The 17,574-nt window shown below is 41.8% G+C and overlaps 2 non-coding genes across 2 annotated transcripts; both read right to left on the bottom strand.

Annotated features, from left to right (window-relative positions):
- Positions 1–1,490: 1,490 nt before the first annotated feature.
- TRNAR-UCU (transfer RNA arginine (anticodon UCU)) lies at positions 1,491–1,563 on the bottom strand. The gene has a single exon. It is a non-coding gene; the product is annotated as a tRNA-Arg (tRNA).
- A 739-nt stretch (positions 1,564–2,302) lies between these two features.
- On the bottom strand, positions 2,303–2,373 carry TRNAG-GCC (transfer RNA glycine (anticodon GCC)). Its single transcript has one exon. It is a non-coding gene; the product is annotated as a tRNA-Gly (tRNA).
- Positions 2,374–17,574: the final 15,201 nt, after the last annotated feature.

The raw sequence follows: 17,574 nt of genomic DNA, 5'->3' as shown, positions 1-17,574 counted from the left end.
TCGTACACTTATTGTTCGTGTTCCATTTAGATATCCGGAAAATTCGACAAACTTTAGAAGAGGGAATTGAATTTGCATCAATTATGACTTCCTTTGCTTCTGGTGGGCTACCCGGTTTCTTTTCAATTGGACTTTTGTGGCTTTTTCTTGAAAAATCTTTGACTCTGTTGTTTTTAAAATATACTCTATACTCTTTATTAATAGGATTAACATAATTATTATGGAGCGTAAAATAAATAACACACAACACTTCCACAGCGCAAAACATTCTCATTTTAAAATTTGGTTAAAAAAAGCAGAGAGCACAAATAGCAGCATTAAAAGTACTCCGTTCGCGACATGTTAGGTTGAAGGTTTATAGGTTGCCGGTTTCGCAAAACAATTGCCTACTTGCAAAAGTTTAGACACCAGAAAGTGGACTGCACATGTATTCATGACAATCGACTGGTAATAACACTTTTACGAGACTTCCTTCTTTACCCTAAGTTTGCCACTCAAGATCAAATCAAGTAGGAGATCGAATCCTAAGAGCTGATATTTGTTTCAATACAAATTTCTGCTTTTCGGTTATTTTAATCTGCGAATGCTTCCGTAGTCTAATAATTTCAGACACGGCATTAGCACCTGCTTAAACAAATACTTCCAGTTGTACGTCCGGTATCAAGGGTTGCTTTCGACGGCTGACTTGCGGCACGAAACGAGGTTTGTCTTCACACGGTTTCCAATCTAAAGCGCCAGTTTGAAAGAAATCATCCTTGTGACTATTTAAAATATTAATTTAGTCAAGAAAATTTGCCTGTAAATTATGGAAACAATTATTGAGCATAAAATAATTAGCATAGAACTTCTGTCTGCCATGTCTATGCAGTCCGATAATCTCAACTTTTCGACAATTTAAAATTATCTTCCGATGCACTACTGACCCGATGTGTTTAAGCGCCAATGTTTTAGTTAAGCATGCAGCTGGAGTCGATCAAAGATATGTTCTTTACCCGTAAACTCATAATTCAACCTCTGTATAGCTTCTAAAGTTTGTAGAACAAAATGATTTTGTAGCTTACAGGTCGTCCTGGCAAAAAAGTAATTACTCAATAGTATTTACTATGAATACTGTTTGTCTTTGTCATTAAAATTGTTGCTCTGAAAATTCATGTCTTACAGGGCTATAAACATTCTTCAATACTTAATATCTGATTCATAGATTTCCCACAGATATGTTTAAAGAACAGTCAGATATAACAGGAAATCACGCATGTGGTAGCGGTACTTTACTGTAAACGAGTAAGTGAATAGGAATTTAGGAAAAAATGAAAATTGTGGATGCTAATAGTTCCATGTTAAGTATACCATGAAACACAATGATACCCCTTGAAATTTTAAATTTCTACGATCATCACATCGTAACGGATCTTACGCCATTTCATATATGAATTCATATTCAACTCTACCTGTATATTTCATTATCATTCTTATGAACCTATTCCAAAAAGCATCCCTGGCGGGAGTCGAACCCGCGACCTTTGGATTAGAAGTCCAACGCGCTATCCACTGCGCTACAGGGACAGGCCACCGCAGCGTCGCGATGAGCGGATCAGATTCAAACAGTCGAGGCATCATCACAAATAGAGCGTGACAGTGGCAGATGAAACCCATTGCATATGCCGATAGCCGCAAACAAGTTTAACCAACTGTGGTTGTCATAGATATAATTTCGACGCGTTCGGCCCTTGGCAATTAATATTTTTTCTAGAAATATTAAACTAACAGAGAGAGTCAAGTGAGACCCACAGAAAAATGAAAATCGTTTTAAGATTTCTAATCTTTCTGATGCACGCTAACTGCCTTATTTTGGCGAAAAAAAATATATCTTGTCAAGCTAACAATTAAAGAAGTTTTCCGTCAGCGCCGGGAAAACCTACGCAGCAAAAGAAGAGATAGAAGATAATTTGCATCTTCAACGTAAATACCGTGGCAGCTATTAATGACGCCATCATTGCTTGATGAATACAGCGGGCGGCGACGCGCGAGATATTAAAACTCTGATATATATGTATATATATATAACACCTGAATTGTAGATCGAAGAAGTTTTAAAAAAGTAGTTTATAGGGGTATCTAAATAACAAGATCAACCAAACAGACCTGTTGCGGTACTTCGCCAGTAAAAACAGAACCGTAATTGAAAAGAAATGACATACATTTGCCATGTATATACGAAAAAGATACGAGAGGTAAAACAGATGCACGAGTATAAAACGGAAGGAGGTTTCTTAATAAAATCGAGAAAGACCAGTGGAAAAATTGCGTCGGCCGGGAATCGAACCCGGGCCACCCGCGTGGCAGGCGAGTATTCTACCACTGAACCACCGACGCGACTGATATACGAAGCACCCTCGCACGAGAGTCAACTGGACCATAGTTTCGTTGGAGCTATGAAACAGCCTTCGACATTGCACTACACATGTTGAAGAAGATTACTATTCTACTACATTAACCGCAGCTCCACAAAAAAACAAACAGGAGCTATTAAAATATAATTACAGACCAATCATATGACAATCGTAATATTACAAACAATTGAAAAAATAACAAATAAACATATTTGCATTAGAATCGTAACAATATCTATTATAGCAGCAATTATGAATTTCCTATACCTGAACGCACTATTTACAAAGAGATCCTAAAAATCAAAATCCGAACTCGTATAATGTATAAATACAATCTTAGAGACACTTCGAATTCCTGCTTTGTGAACTGTTTATATATTACTAATGAAGAAAAGGACCTAAGGATGTCTAATTATCTAGGATCTCTTATTATCTAGGAACGTTCTTCAGAGCAAAACGGAAAAAGACATATGGTAATACTCGATGTATTTTCTTAAAAGTAAGGGTCATCACTGCGATTTAATCGTTGATGACAAAACTGAGGAAATTTCTATGTTATGCATTGACGGTTTACACAACGACCTTTTATTCAGATGAGATTCACTTTCCATTATTAGGTTATTTATCCTCCAAATTCTCATTATCTTTACCAGTCGTAGGTAAACTATCCTGAACAGTGCGGTTATCAGAATACGATAGGGTAGTTTGTCCAAATCATTGATTTGTTGTAGAGTGCTACACAATAATGTTAATTTGGGGAACTGCCGTCGTATATACAAAATTCGCGCAGGTTATGTATTACGTATGGTTGGCGGGATTTAAAGCAGTAAGCTTTGTCTTTTTTTGAATCATTGGCTTGACCGTCCAAGACACCGCGTAGACGCACTAAACAAACAACTTCGCTGTCTAAAATCAGGTTCGTTAACCAACGACTAAAAAAACGTTAACTTTGGCGTTGATCAAAGACCAGGTTTGTTTGATCCTTTTGTTCGCTCCCTTTATGCCGCCGCTTTCAGTGGCGCCCCTTTTTATTAACGTGTCTGCCACATCATTGTTAACGCTTATCAGATACGTATACATTGAAACCCGTCATAGTTTTCAAAGCTGGATTCATTTCAAGATCTTCATGGGGAGTTGTCGTGCATATATAGCGAAAAGTGTCTGCACTGATACAACTCGTGTAAAAAAAAATATATATATATATATAACAAATAGATATAGTAAAGAGGGATAAAAGGAAAACTATTTTTTGGCTGCATATATATGTGTATATTTAAATTTTCTATTTCTAAAATATTGCTTGAGATAAGTAGTAACTCACATCTGTGATGTTCAGGTTTAATCTTACGCAGTTAGTTAGAATTGTATATTTTACTCGTCATAGACATAATGTTGTGTTACATTATAACATTCTATCTGAAGCAATGCTGAACAGCAGTACCAGGTGTAAAGCTTGAGAGATGACACAGCTTTTTGATGCTGTCGTTGATAATACGAATTCGCTAGTTAACCCTAGATCCTGTCCTCGATATGGGGCGGTGCAAGATTCAATTAAAATAGAACTATGGTTTTAGAACATTTTTGTAGGCGAAGTAGGCCTCTGTCTATCAATGGCAACATAAAATAATGATACATTCTTTTTTATCGATTGTATGTAAGCTCCGAACTAACCCGCAAGCTTGGTTTACTTAGCAACGCAAGCCAACATGCCGCCTTTGTTGACCATCCATAACCGATTAAAAAACATTAATACTATATTTAACATTTATAATAGGAACATAAGTAGCTAGTGTAACTGAAAAAAAAAGACATCGTCCAAACACAAACAAAGAATAACCTTACGCATAGATATTATTCATACTTTAATACTTCACAACCGGTTACATAAAGTACAGTAAGATGTACATACTACAATATAAAAATTATATATACTGTACCAAAGTTTGTTTAAAGGTAACATTGACTTTGCTTCATTATAAGAATCATTGGATATTATATCCATATTACTGCTTCTATGGCACTTCCCAATTAATCGGCAGTCAGCAGCTTTCGTTCTTCAGCTCCTCTTTTTATTATACGATGGCATCCCTCCATTAGAATTTACCTGTAAACAGTACCAGGATTCAATGAAAGCGCTGAAAAGTTGACTTATTTTGAACTTTTCATACGTTTGGTGATGTTTATTTACCCGCCACTGCGTTTAAATACCCTCTCCATCAGCCCTCTCCCCTGGGTCGCTGGCGGGTGGTTTCGTTTTCGCAAGAAGAACGCTGCTGGCTCTCCTGATCGCTGCTGATGAGCTACCGCGTCCGGTCCGGATATTACCACTACCATTAACCATTCTCACTCTTCTGCGAGCACTATTAGTGGTGGTGTAGAAACTCTATGCTGTCTGTTTGGGTGACTCGGCTGTTAGAGGTGCTGTATCTAGCATTCTCTAATTATATGAAAGGTGACTGCCTAGTGATTTGAGCGAGCGATCAGCAATAGCGGCCTGGCACTGAAACCGATGCACCAATAAGTAACTGGTAGGTTGACCGGCACACTGGCTGGCTAACCCCGACTACACGGCGGCAGCAGGCTAAGTCGACTCGACGGAGGCTGTAATGGTGGTCAGTGCGGAGCATAGAAGAAGCAGTCGAGTGTTGTTTCGTGACGAGGCCAACATAGTATGGCGACAACCAGCGTACGCTATGGCGAAGAATACTAGCACGACGACAAAAGAACAGCCGTACCAACACTGACGAAAAAGCTGAGTGCAATGGTCAGTGAGCAACTCTAAACTTTACGACTTCTACCGCCACCACAATTACTCTACGTACGGTCGGAGGGAACAAACAGTGTACGACTTTGCGTTACCATCATTACCACTATGGCCATCGCTGGTACAACTGAGACCCTACAACTAAAACAGTTGCTTCTACGCATATGACCTATAACTGGTACGGTTTCTAAGCACTTTACTCAGACGGGTGGTTCAGATCAATCGATGAAAAATTGTGGGCGTATCGTTGGAAGTAACTACTTAATGCGCCATTTGCTCCTATAAGTTTGTGTAATTTTCGACACGTTCCGTTTTGAGGTTGAGCAAACAAAAAGAACAGCAAGTGTATCATCGAAAAGGAATAAACGAGCGTGACGTCCTCGTATAATTCATCCAACTGTATTCGTATCGTCCGTTGTTTTGTACCAATACATCGCTGAAAATTGTGCGTATCTCTGTTCACCATCAGGTCAAATTGGGTGCTTTTTTGTTTTGGGGGATCGCTGGTCCTTCCAGTTACCTAGCTAGTTGTTCTCTTTTGAGTGAAGAGTCCAACTGCATAGAGGCGGCGAGACCGCGAAAGACCGCTTTGGACATCAACTAGAGGCATCGACCTCGGTTACTCTCGATACGGTAAGTCAGTGGGGATTCATAAAGGCAGACATGCAGGCAAGAAATTTAGTAGTAGCTTAATTTGCGGACAACAAACCAATCGAGTATATCCCCTCTAGCTGATTAGTAACGGCAGGACACGAACAGCAGTAAAAGTGGCGGCAGCGCAAACAAGCATTGCTTTTCCTTATGTTGTTGCTGATTGACTACTGATCGACCGCGTTTTTGGGACTCTGTTTTTAAAACTATTGGCTCATTCCGTCTATGCCGTGTGCCATGTTAATTATTTATCCTTTCGTGTTCATCGTCTACGGCGTCGATGTCTTCCTTAGCACTCGTTTTCTCAATCGATCCCCCCAGTCATTTCGTCAGCATTTCAACAACCAATTTGAAACTTAACGAACGTCGCGTAAAGATGGCATTTGACGGCCATATATTCAGTCAGCCGAAGACTTTTACACAAAAGAATATTGAAGTTTAAATCGAAACTTAAAAGGCTACTCGGTTTTCCCTTGAGGATCTTTTTGTCGCCACACATTGTTCACCTACGCTAAGATAATAGAATACGATAGTGATCTATCTATTTATGTATGCATGTAGTCGTAAAAATGACGAGAGGATTTTATGAAAAACTTAGGTAGCTGGCAGAAAGGGTTGCTCAGAGTTCCATTTTCGACATCCACCTTCGCCTCGTGGCTTCAGCGAAAGCCGTACGCGAAGAGGTACAGTGGCGAAACGATACTTGGCATTGCAGAAGAGACTGTCACTAGACCGTCTCTCCAGCGCTATTTTAGGGCGAAGAGGGAATCCCGCACCGTGTCGGATCTCGTCCTAGTCAAACAAGTCGACAGACCATTTGATATAACGTGCTTGGTGCGAGGGCAACCCAACAACTAAACTGTACTACTACTCGTACGCGGCCTTCTCTTTTTCCGGGCGGCTGCGCCGGGACAAGGACTCACTTGGTGGATTACAAGGTTAACTCTGTATGAACCTAGGCTAGTCAAAATGAGAGAGAGGGAAAGGGAACTCGAGCGAGCTTTTATAGGACGGGTGGACACTTCCTCCCTTTGTACAGTTTGGCTGAAGGGAACCCGTCTTGTCAGGGTGCGGTTGACTCCAACTCCTTCGGTCAGCCCTCACTGACAACCATTCCTGATTGATCCCGGTTCCTGCAACGGATGATCATCGTAATTGCGCATTACTCTTTCCCTGCTTGAATCTCTCGGTGGCCTTGTCTCGTCGAGGACAAAACTACCACTCAATATTCGGGATTCGATAAAAGTGAGCACTCCTGCGGCTGCTATTCCTGCTCCCAAAGCTAGCTGGGAAATGAAGACTGGCGGAGCTTCACATGCAGATTTCTTTAAGGTTGTTCACAATGCCGCTACCAGATTTCGAGGCCAAGATACTGGTCGGTCGATCAGTAGAGCGCTGCTAGCCGCATTCTTGAAGCACGGTCTGCCAGCGAGATCGTGGCTTCGAGACCAGCCGCATAAGTTGACGTTCAGCTGTGTAATGTCTACATTTTTTCTTCGTTGCAGACATATATGTGCATTATATCATGCCCAATACGTCATATCTTTGACATATATAGAGCATAGAGAGATACGAGTTCACGAGACGGGTAGCGGAAAAGAGTTGAGACAATGACTTGACTCTCTGGTGCAAGGCAAAAAACAGGAGAACGTTTTGCTTCAATGTACAATCGTCGTTGTGTTAACTGTCGAACAGTGCCCATACCTCTTGTGAACAAGATTCTAATACGATATATTCGTAGAATTCATGGAAAATGAAAAACGGGCAGCTGTCATCAGTTGTTATCGTTGGGGGTTCGAAAAAATAGCCGCTATCAGCAAAAGTAAGGGATAGCAACGACTAAGCTAAAATAGCCAGATAGATCTTGTAGTCATCCGGATATAGACGCACAGCCAGCTCGGAGCTACACCAAATTCAATACAGAAAACACCTATACACTATGGTTCCTACACTTAGTTGCTTAATTTGCACTGCGGGCGATACGAGGATCTTTCCTGAAATGCCTGTTGTCATCGTAATAACTGTGCCTCGCAACTTTGTACACTGATGTCAGCTGTAAAAAGGGAAATAAAGCAGCAGCAGCATTAACAGTAGCCACTGATAACAGTATCGTTTAGAAACTGAATAGAACCGTTTTGCACCAATAACGCGGAGCAGCGACAGTAGCTTGGGAGAAAAGGGGAGACAGGTGACGTTGTTATTGGCTGGGTTGTTCCTGCATAGGTAAAGGCGCCAAATCAATTATTGTTCATCAATCACTCTACGTTTGTACCTGCCTTGTAAGGGTGTCTATGCGTTACGCTACCAACATCAGAACTTATTCTCGGTTGACGACCCTGAAATGGTAAACATCGAACACTATTTACTACGCTGCGGCGTTCTTTTCATACTTTTAAAACCTGCGTCACTACTTGCCTGTAAATCCGAGTGTATGTCAACTCAACCCATATTCATTTCGCCCAACCGCTGTTTGGGTCATCGCTACCATAATGATCATTGTACTCAGACGTACGTTCTAATGACCAGACTCATATTCTCTATTTAGATAAAGGGTATTTTATTAAGACATTTCCGGTTCCCAGCTAGTCAGCCAGCCAGTCAGACAGCTAATTAGTTACCTGGGTCAACGTCCAGTATAGGTATTTTCGCAGGTGAGATCTATCTGGCCAGTAACGGAATCCGTTTCTATCATATTTAGCCTTTCTATACATTTTTTTTGAGCGAACTCTATATGTGTCTATGGAAAAGTTGCAGAAAACGTGGTGGGCAGCATTCTGTTGAAAAGGTTTTAGAACAGGTTTTTCCGGAACGGAACAGTGAAGTTGTATTTTGTGGGAAGGTCATATACCTATCTAGGTCGAAAACGCCTAATATACAACATAGAGATAGTCTCAGTAAGGTTGTTTACCGCAATTAATAGTTTTGTTTATGTCAATGCGCTAAAAAATACACATTTAAATATCTAAAATCGATCATTTGTTGCAAAAATAGCGACATTGGTCGAATGCCAGGCTAACTTAACCTAACACTAGAAACAAAAAGCCCAATATGAATAATGAGCATTGTGACATTGTAGAAATGTATCAAAATGAAAAAATCGGAGCTAAGTTAAGGAAAAAGGCAAAATTTATTGTACTATCGTATACTATACCACCGTATCGCACCGTTGGAACTACCTGTTTTACAATGGAGGGTGTTCTCGATCGATAGTTTTCTACTCTACGTTAATCAAAGGCCGATCTAATCTACGCATATCTATTAAACGTGGGCCGATTGAAGCCTGCTTGCCCTACAATATGTCGAAGACAGAATAAACATGACGACAAAGGTTGAAGGGCAGAAGCAGCAGCAAATTCGGGTTGGTTCAGCCTTATTGCAGAAAATGATGTTGCTTCGTCTGTCAATTATTGTTGCAAACTGTCGGGATGGCGTTATCATCTCCGTACCACTTAGAATGTGCATAACGGTAAGTAGAAATAAAACGGCGTCTTTCTGGTGCGTAGTGGCGACCGCGCTAAGAGCCAGTTGAGAATGAACCACTGAATTACCGACCGAGAAACACTATTTGCAATGATTGCATTTAATTACCTTTCAATTGACCGAGCTTTACGTTTACAGTATAGTCAATAAAAAGCCATTCTTTGGTACGCTGCGTTAGAAAGGTCCTTCTTTAGGACCTAATTATCGCTTCACCATTCAGCCTCTGATTCTCATACAATATATCAACTGAATTGATTAACGCTACCGTGCCGTTTCACCACTGACATACAGTTACATTACATCTAGCAATCTAGACCATGGGCAAACAGCGCGGACGAACGCATTCCCATCCCTAACCAACGTGGCCAAAAACGCAACTTAATGATTTCCCTGCTGCCCCAAACACCACCTTCGCAACTACGGCCTGTTTCGATCAGAGGATACCAATGGGAAAGTGTCAGAAACTAAACAACAGGTCAACGTGATTTACAATTCGGGTAGTTAATTGCGTGCGCCTGAATGATCCCGGTGGTGACCGTCGCAACGAAGGTAGCAATGGTAACGTTATAAGCAAACAACGGCGCGACAGCTGAAAACGATTGCGACTAAGGTATTTGGGTTCCGTTTACCAGCACGGTTCTAGGAGTGCAGCACAATAATCCCAGCAGTTCTGCATGAATCGACCAAGGAGAATGGATTGTGTGAAAAGACAGGGACGTGGAGAAGGACAAACATGGAGACAAAATGTGCGACTTACCCAGTGGGTTAGTTACATTTCACGCAAGCACCTTAACCACTGTGGTCCTCTCTTAAAAAGTCAAATGTGCGTCAATATTAGGCGCATCTGAAGAGTGATTGCGAAGCGTATAACCAGCTGCGGTGATCATAACGACATCATCCGTTAGGTGTGCTGCCTGCATAGTTCCTCTCCAATCCGCACAGTAACGCATGTGCAGCTGGCATCTTTCGTGGCTGTCAGCGTGCCATTATGTTTAGCACAAACAGTAGATGATTTTGGATAAATAGTTTATTATTGATGGTATCGAAAACTGTATTTGCTCTCTTAGAGGATTCAATTACATATTGTAAAAATATATCTTTCCGCGCCCCTCTATTAAAATGTCTCAAACGGCGTCCTAAAATTTCGCGATGCTACGTAGAGAGGGGACAGACAGAAACAGACTTGCATTTCTATGTGATTATTATTATTATTATCGAATATATTTATCTGATAGCGACGGAGTCACAGCTTGACCGGTTAGTTGTAAGGGGCCAGCCTCAGTATGGACATTTTTTTAATTTACCTGCCACACTACGGCGATCCGTTGATCTTTTCGGTGCCAAACAATTGTTCGAATTCACGTTTGGCTCCCAGCACTAAGATGCTTCACTACGTTAATGAGCATAATGGCTAATCGTATAGGCTACCTTTTTGCACGAAAAGTACCATAAGGAATATGGACTGCGCCTTCTAGCAGGGATGACTATTTGCAGTTACCAGATTAGACGTTACAGGCAAATCTATAAAGCGAACATTTGAGGGAGCCAGCCGGCTCCATATTTTGAGGAACCAGCGTGCGCTTATATGTCATATCATGTAACCTAGTTTGCGGTTGCTCGTTCTATCATTAAAATTAGCTTTAGTCGCTGTATCATAAAATTATATTAGAACTGTGCCTATACTATGTATTCGTTGGGATTGGAATAAACATAGGCGAGCCATATTGAAAGGCCAGTGTTTTGCAAACATCTGTACGACAACAAACAGCGAAATCACTATGAGTAGCCTTTGTTGTCACTCTTTGCGCGTTTTTTTCTGCAAACAATCATCTGTTATCACCTTTTTTTCAGCTGCAAATGCAGCCCTGCTTCTTTAAGCGGCAGTCCGCATTTTCTTCCCGTTGTAGAACACCGACGAACTTTATGTAGCATATAGTCGAAGCTGTTTTCTGTGCGTTGATTTATTTCGATGTATTCGAATAGCGCGCGCTCGATTCGAATACATCGTCGAATACCATCGAACTTTTTATGCTTCCTGATACATGCAGTCGCATGCGCTTTTACCAATGTTGATATCAAGGTTTCGTCGCGTCCTTCAAGCTTCGCAAGTCAACATCGTTGATATCGGCTTGCATGGTATGGTACGGTTCTCACATAATGGGTGGGCCCCGTCATCTAAGAACTAAGTCACATATAGGGAAAGCAAGATGTTCACCCGGTTGGTTGCTCGTAGATCATTATAACTGCGTCCTTAAGTAAAATTAATTTGAGCTAAAGTTCTCCGCGATGAAGCCTCTTGTTATCAGATATGTTTATTATAGAAATCCGGTTTGGAGACACATTATATACGATATTTCACAGCACGCATCATTGACGGTAACGGACGTGGCCATTAATCCTAGCTTGTTAGTAACAAATATAAAGCGGTGCCAATTTGTGTTTGTTTTCAGCCGTTCAATATTTCGGATCTAAAGGAAGCTAGAAAAGATTCGTTCCCACTGTAACCTTATAACTCAGGATTGAGCTTTTTCCATGAATAAACGTTGGTTACTGCTTTATTGCTGCTCAGCCGATTTGCCGTTGGAAATCACTCCCGGAATAGAGTTGGAATAGCATTTAGTGCTACGAGTTTTTTAGCCTCAGATTGTATTTTCGTGGGCCAACCATCCTCCTAGTACATATTCAGGGCACGTCAACACACATAGTTGACCTAGATAGGTTAGCAAAGGGTCAAAAAATAGTTACTCATTCAGTATCAGATTGTTCACGTCGTTTAAAACAATTGAAGCTTTCAACCTCTTCAACGCAAAATAGTAGTACATTGATTTCGACATGTTAGAGTATTGTATCTTTCAGCGACATTGAGAATCACAAAACAGACTATACAAAGTGATCCATTCAATCGTTTATTCGTGACTTCTATATAGCTAGGTACATATTCTGATTGACATGTACAGCTAGGTGGCGACAAACAAGTCGTTCATCGTTTTAAGTGCCGCTGCCATTCTATCTAAACATCTATAAGAGCAGTGCCACTCACTTGTCGCTCGCTTATTTATATAGACACTATTAAACAATAGCCGAAAAAGACAATATTCAAGCTTGGCTAATAATTATCGTTGTAGCGGACCGTGTGGTTGATACCATCGTGTCCTGTAGCGACATCGTGTACCACGCGACCATCTCCAGTGCGCAGATAAGTATATGATAGCTCGCACAGTACTTACCACAAGTTCAATTTAATATCAACAAACAGAGTTGCAACGCCATCCATAATTTGGCGGTACAAGGCAGCGGTAACAGGGGCAGCCTCTGGCTATGTTTAAGCAGCCTTTACACGTCAATTGTTGCACCCCGTTGCATTCTGTTCGCTATATCTCCAGCGCTGCCACTGCGACGGTTATTGCAGCTGCTGCTGCTGCTGTTACTTCGACCGTTGACGCAACCGCGGAAAAAATTGGTGCCGCGGTAGCGCCGGCAAGAACAACGTCAGTTTGAAATCGACAGGCGACCACTGCCGGTTGCAAAGTATCAGAGATGATCGACCGCTGATTCAAATGCCGTCAGGGGCAAGTCTGTGACATCGCCCGCCATTGTATGACTGTTTCGCCTATGGCCTTACATCAACGTCGTGCTATTGTTACTAGTACCGCATGGTGTCCTCCATGGACACGTACGCGATGTGAGTGATAGCACCGACAACATAGCGATACTTTGCCACTATTCGACGTGTAACTTCATCTAGCTTGCTCACATCCGAGTTTCGCTACCCTATTCCCCTTACAATCTATGTAAAGGTGTACCACGTTTACCGTTACATTACTAGCCGTGGTCGTCAGCGACCGCTACGGAACCGAGTAGCGCGCCTCGTTGACGTTGCGACTTTTATGGTGAGCGCGACCGCTGCTGCCATTAGGATGCTTTTTCATTAGAGTGCCGAGTAATGCAGCTGTGGTTTCAAGCAAGGACATCATCACCGCGACCAGTTTTGCAGTCACCTGCATTTAACCGGAGGACACTTTTGTTCTAGTGCGGTAGACAGTGTTCAATCCCTGCGTAAGCTCTTTCTCTGGAGCCGCTTCGTCGCATACGGCGCGTGCGTCACTAGCAAGTAATGCTTTCCACGTCAATAATCGCGCGCGACAGAAACGAAAGCTATTGCAAAACCATCGGTTTTCCTCCCTGTCGTTCTATAATAGTAGTAATAACAGTAGAAATAGATAGTTTAGTTTATGGTTCATTTGCCTTAACCCGAGCGAAGATGACCTAAAAGTTGTGCCTTGGAAATTTTCGGTTATTGTGAACCGATTGAGAACGACACGATATCAGCTTGACTTGTCAACATATTTATTGCAAATCGGATATGGATAGGCCTTTTTGTGTCGCTGTTCGTTAAGGCCTACGCATGCTATATGGTGTTTCTCTTGTTAGGTCTTGGATTGACGTACTTCGCAAATTTTAACTCGCTTCGTTTGCGTTTTAAGTTTGCACCGAATCTTTCAGCAGTCAGGCCTGTTCACTCGGATTATTAATAGGCTGATTAAGTTGAGCTTATTCCTTGAAAGGTCAGAACTGTTACAGATCGTTACATGCGTATTTCACATGAAGAAATATATAGCCGTGCGTGCGTCTGTGCTTGAAGACTAACACTTTCTTTAAACGTATTCTATCGGCCTTTAGGTCTATATAAAAAAGGATAATTTAAAGGGACACCGTATATGTAGATATAAAAATATCTTAATAACTCTATATTTTAATGTACAGTCCAGTCTCAGCTATATATTAGCTTTGAATATCTCACATTTATTAGTAAACAACGTTAAAAATACTTCCGACAATGAATGTTATTATCTCGATGGTCCAGTACCGGCAGTTATGAGTTTAATACTAATCGTCTGCATGAGCGCGTACGTCTCTTTGTTGGTTTAGCGAGTCTTGTTTCGTTCATGCCAGGTCTCTATGCTCTTCTTATCTACTCGATCCAACTTTCGCAAAATGTATTTGATTTTTTAAATTTATGATTAGCCCGTATATTTAGTGCATACGTAAAATATGCTTATATATTTGCGTACGTAATAAGATCGTCGTACGCTGTGAAAAGGATGCAGTTCAGGAAAAACCTTTTCATTTTGTTCCAAAATTGATACGCGTTCTATTTCTCCTTTTTATGCGTGCCGAAATTGGATCGACGTGTATCGTTTGATTATGGCTTGGTCGCCCGGTTACTGGCTTGATCTCCTACGACACCACTGACATTACAATGCCGTAATCTGACTTTGAACATAGCCAAACAGTTTGTGTGGTAAACAAGGCAGGGGCGGAGCTGGTGCTGGACTTCAGTTCACGATATCGCCCCCCATTTTCGCAATTTTTAGCGATCTGGCGAGTGATGTTTCGCTTCCATTTTGCCACTGTCGTTTCTCCTGCAACGGTTGATTTTTTTTTACGAAAAAACATAATTTATGTAGCAAAAGCAGTCAGCTAAACTCGACTGAAGTCGGATTCTGGATAGCCAAGCGGCGCATTCATTTTCCCACCGTCCTGCATTTCTGATTTCTGCGCGCCATCGACAATTTCCTGATGGCGACGATCCCATCGACGGTGCCACCATTCAGGCAGAACATATCCTATCTATGCTTCTATTTATTCTGTGCTGCGCTCCGGAAGAATCCTTCGTTGTACTCTATCGACATTGTCGTCCAATCGCGACGAACCATTCGCGCATCTATCTAGAAAGGAACCGATGATACCAGAGCTACAGTTGTTGCTAAAGCGGCAGTGGTTGCGTGAAACACACACACACACACACACACATGCCACGACAGATCACTAGAATAGAATACATTATATAATACAGTGTTTGCACGCGGATATCGCACAATATTTGTACACAACAATATATCCGACCAGCAGAGACGAGTGTATGTATTTTAACCGAATCGAGCTTTGTCATTTTGTATCATTCTATAGGTACTCTTTCTCTACGGCTACATGCGTGTGCGTGTGTTTAATTGCAATGTATATAGCGTGTCTACGAGTTGCGGCTAGCCTGTCTCACTCCTGCCTTGTTTATTTGAGCAACCAACCTGCCGAGCTGTTTACCAGCTGATTTGGTTGTCGATGTCAGACGTATTGCGGCCATCATTTGTCGGTCCGCAACGTTACGCCGTGGCCACTGCCGTCCCCAATCATGTCCACCGCTGCCCTCAGCCATAGCCACCGCCAGCCCTATAGACGAACGCGTAAACTCCCGCGAGTGTGGCCCTAGGCATAATCTTATCGGCACGGTGATGTGCCATTGCACACCATCGGCGTCGTTTGGCGTAGCTGAGAGATAATGAACAGCAGCAAATCGGAGGGAGAACGTCACGACTGCTCATTGCCATTCACATGGCGCTCCATGCATGATGGTGCCGCAGACAGACAGAACGGCGAAGCTATATTTGCTAGTGCTTAATTTTATGTTATTCTGACCTTCAATGAGGATAGAACATATGCGAGGATATAAACAAATGAGGCTCTAGCCTTTGGGTCTAATCTGTTGGCTCAAATATGGTACATAGTGATACCACCGAATATAGGAAAAACGTATATTGACTGAATTGAAATAGATTACTACAGATGTGGATGTACGATTAGTTAACAATGTTTTCTCTATCTGGTTTACATAAAGTGTTAACTGTGAATGTATGTAATTATAGAAGCTTCATTTTCACAGCTTAGGGCATTGTTTCAATGGATTAGTTGTTCATTATTGGATCTATGGTAAATTATTTTCAGGTAACCACCGTGACAGATGAAGTTCTCAGCCGACACTGGAATGATTAATTATGCTAATTGATCCTCTTATGAACACTACTAGTATCAATTTTTACTTATAGAAATAATATCATAAACGAAATTTGGAGGTCTCTAAACGGCTAAATAAATCACTTTATAGATGTTATGGCATAATATTTTTTCATTCAGAATATGTGCAATCGGATCCTTTTTCCTTCCTAATGGCCGATAGAATGCCCCCCTTACATAAAACTATGTCGTATTTCCTCGACTAAGCCGACCAAGGAAACGAGTTCCCTTACTCGGCTGCGTATATCATCTTCCGTTTCTGTTACCGTGTATCTATACCTCAATCCATCCATTCATCCACCCACCCATTTATAATCCATATATACGTACATCGTTTTGTTCAACATTTGCGTCGCGCTTCTGGTTTTTACATGTACGTGCTTGCACGTTGCTTCTGGATGAACTGACACATTTTTGTGCTAGTCACAGTAGCGGTAGTAGACGGGGTAAGCACTGTTTTCAACGGTCATCAGCCGTCACGTTACCACTGCCCAACTATTACCTAAAGCGCTGCCGCGCGCAGTAACCGGGGTTGCTCTTTCTGCTGTTTTTCTGCTATCTTTACAGCTTTTACTATGCCTTCGTTGGCTTGTCAACGATGCTGCTTGATATGTTTGCTCAGCGCGTGAGTGAGCCGTGAGAACGGGCAAAAGGAGGGGTGTTGGCGCTGTGCAACAAAGCAATTGAACCAGCCGTCAAATAGATACAATAATGTTTTACAATGAATCGTTTAGTCAGGGGTAGAGATACAATACAAACAACATGCGACAATAGACAGACAAACAAAATAGTTGGCGTACGTGTTATATGAGTGATATCCAACACGGGTGCAAGTATTTGAGTATGAAAAAACGTAATAGATGGGAGATGCGTAATAAAAACGTAATAGAGAAAGGTCGGTCTAAATCAAATTAGAGGTTAAGGATGCTGCACAAGCAATAATAGGACCAAGTCAGTGGGTGAGTGAAGGTAAAACGATCGGTGCTTGCTTATTTTATTAGTTGACCGCTGCTCACTTTTCCTGGAAATCTTGCGCGGTTTGATCCATGTTGATGGCCAGCGATTATGTGTCGGGCCTAGCATTTTTGCCATGACTGGGTCGGTCGCTGGACCGTGGCGCTTAGTCGAAGACTTCTGTTGCAACTGCGTAGCTGATTTTTTTCTGCTTCTGTTGTTGTTGTTGTTGGTATTTTTGTTGCTATTGCTGCAGCTGGTGATTCTGCTGCTGACCCAATTGAAGCGTGATCGGCCCGTCGGTCGGTGGGTCGGTGGGTCGGCCGGTCGGCCAATCAAACGGCAGCAGTTTCTCCGACGTTAGTGGACACCAGTGGACTGAACGAGCGAGCAATTTTGAACGTTTGCTCATGTAGATGAAGCCGCAAAGATGATGTAAAGAAGCGCTCCCCGAAAATACACTATCCGACTACCCGAGGAAAATAA

Source organism: Varroa jacobsoni, unplaced genomic scaffold (genome assembly GCF_002532875.2).
Source record: "Varroa jacobsoni isolate VJ856 unplaced genomic scaffold, vjacob_1.0 scaffold_494, whole genome shotgun sequence".
Lineage (NCBI taxonomy): Eukaryota > Metazoa > Arthropoda > Arachnida > Mesostigmata > Varroidae > Varroa > Varroa jacobsoni.
This window is presented reverse-complemented; position numbering and strand designations above follow the sequence as displayed.